Source organism: Artibeus jamaicensis, unplaced genomic scaffold (genome assembly GCF_021234435.1).
Source record: "Artibeus jamaicensis isolate MK-2021 breed Jamaican fruit bat unplaced genomic scaffold, CSHL_Jam_final contig_531, whole genome shotgun sequence".
Classification (NCBI taxonomy): Eukaryota; Metazoa; Chordata; class Mammalia; order Chiroptera; family Phyllostomidae; genus Artibeus; species Artibeus jamaicensis.
In genome coordinates this window covers 152,296-155,080 of record NW_026521876.1, presented here as the reverse complement: position 1 = coordinate 155,080, position 2,785 = coordinate 152,296, and the positions used below count along the sequence as shown (strand labels likewise).

At 39.6% G+C, this 2,785-nt stretch overlaps 1 pseudogene; it reads left to right on the top strand.

The window, feature by feature from the left end:
• Positions 1-1,161: 1,161 nt before the first annotated feature.
• LOC119046958 (HAUS augmin-like complex subunit 1) lies at positions 1,162-2,290 on the top strand (annotated as a pseudogene).
• Positions 2,291-2,785: the final 495 nt, after the last annotated feature.

The following is a 2,785-nucleotide window of genomic DNA, read 5'->3' as shown; positions in this document are numbered from 1 at the left end:
TTAGGGAGAGCCTTTTATTGATCCTGATGTACTCCCAAATACGTTACATATTCAGAGAGAACTATGGAAAGGACTATGATTTATTTTATTTTAAATGTCATATTTCTGAGATACATTTTCAGGTCATGTTTTTGAACAGGATAAAGATTAATAGAGCACTATAGAATAACTGGATTTATGGAAATATTGGCAAATAATTGGCACAAACAAAATTGATTATGGGACAGCATGAGCTGAAGATAATTGTATTTTTGTAACTGTTGTTGACCATACTGCTATTTTTTATCACGTTTTTTTTTTCAGAATGAGAAACCTTACATTTTTCTTAAAGCAGCTGGTAAATTGTATTTTAATAAGACATTGAGGCATTTATATTTTTCTCCTCTTTGACCCCTCTGGACTTTTTACAGACTTAAGGAAGGAATATTGTTATATCCTTGGCAATACACTTATTTGAATAAATCAAGCAGAAACCCCATACTTTTATATGAAAGACACATGAAGCCATTTTACAACTTTGGCTTTATCAACCAATAATTTGACTGGAATGGCATTTCTAAGAGACATGCCTAGACTCTGGATGCCAGCAAAACCTTTAAAAAATGTAGAATGAGGCCCTGGCTGGTGTAGCTCAGTGGATTGAGCGCGGGCTTGCGAACCAGACAATCGCAGTTCGATTCCCAGTCAGGGCACATACCGGGTTGCAGGCCGGTTCCCTGCAGGCCAGTTCCCTGCAGGCCAGTTCCCAGCAGGGGACGCACGAAGGCAACCACACATTGATGTTTCTCTCCCTCTCTCTTTCCCTTCCCCTCTACAGATAAATAAATAAAATCTTTTAAAAAAAATGTAGAATGATGTTAAAGCCAATACAAGCTACTTGGAGAAAGGGCCTGGTACCTTCCTTACTCATAAGGTTCGTGGCAGTCTTTCCAGGCTAGTAGTGAAGGTTCCTTTCCTGGGAGCTAGCAGGGGAGAGCTCAGGACATTTTGGAAGACCTCAAGAACTTAAAGAACTCACATAAAGTTACAGGTATTGCAGGTAAAACCTAATAGAAATTATGTGGCTTGACTTCCCTACTTCATGTGGATAATTAAATCTCATTTTGGAAATGTCTTATAAGAGTCCAGAGAGGAACAGGACAAGTGGTGGGAGCAGCACCTATGGAATTGCAAGAAGAAAAAGAGGTGCAGATTGCTGCAAGATTGAAAAAGATATTGGAGATCATCCCATTCCACAGTATGAGGTGAATCCACAGACAAAAGACATTTTTTAATGTTTTATTTTTAATGTTTATTTATTTAGTTTTAGAGAAAGGGAAAGGGAAAAAGAAAGAGAGGAAAAGGAATTACAATGTGTGGTTGCCTCTTGTGCACCACCCCCCCGTGACCCCACCCCGGCCCAGGGACCTGGCCTGCAAACCAGGCATGTGCACTGACTGGGAATTAAACTGTGACCTTTTCGTTCTCAGTTTGTGCTCTCAGTTCGTGCACGAGCTCTCGAACTGAGCTCTCAGTTCGTGCTCAATTTACTGAGCTATGCCAGCCAGGGCTGGACCACAGAAATTTACATCACCTTGCAGAGCGCAAAAGGGTCAGTGGCAGGGATGTCTGCCTCATACTGGGGGACTGGGAACAAAAAGCAAGTGAATATGAATCAGAAGCCAAGTATCTTTAGGACCTTCTTATAAAGGGTGTTAATTTTTCCCCTGCCAGTCGCTCTCCCACTAGGTCTAGGTATCTGAATGCTTTGGTTGACAGTGCAGTGGCCCTTGAAACAAAGGATACCTCACCAACTAGTTTTCTCTTTGCAGTGAATGATTTGACCTCTGATCTTTTTCATACCAAATCCAAAAATGAAGAAATCAAGCTTGAGATGGCCAAAGTTGAAAAAAAAATAACTGCAAGTTTAGTGTTAGAAAAATGTCTACAAGAGGATCTCAAGAGTCAGACATGTACCTGTCTGCAGAAAAGACCAAAGTGGGCAATCGTCTCCAGAACACGGACTTCCTGAGAGCACAGTCAGAGGAGTTCAGGTTTGGAATCAGAGCCACAGAAGAGACACTTTTAGCCAGAGGCATGGATGCTTCTTTGTCTCATCAGTCACCAGCAGCACCTCCAGAGAAATTGGCAGAATCAAAATAACAAACTATATCTTTGAAGAAAATGTTGGAGTCGTTTTTAGATTTAATTTAAATCTGTCTCTTTCTCAGCTAAAATTGAAGAAGCAAAACAAGAATTAGACACCTTTGGAGGTGAATTTACAAAGAAAGTAGACATGATGGAACTGTGAACAGAGCCAAGTAAACTTTGTCTTCTCTGACAAAGTAAATTAAATAGGACTTTAAAGAATTATTTTCTTGCCATGTTTGGTGTGGTGTGGTTGGATGTTGTTTCAGAAACTGAGAGGTCTCCTGTTTGATCCCTAGTCAGGACATATGCCTGGATTGCTAGTTTGGTTCCTGGTCTGGGTGTGTAAAGAAGGCAACTGATCAGTGTTTCTCTCTCACAACGTTGTTTCTCTCTCCTTCTCTCTTTCTCTCTCTCTCATATTTTATCCTCTTGCTATTTCTTCATAAATTAGTTTCTGTATTGTAAGATGAAATAATTTCACTGTTGATGGGATGCTGGTGTCTTCTGTGTACTGAATTTTTGCTCCCAAATACACAGTTTTCACATTAAAATATGTTGGTTTCCTATATAAAAAAAGAGTCCAGCAAGGCACATTTAAAAGAGCCTATATAATCAATTATTATTTTTGTTATGTTTATGCAAATAATCTGGACAT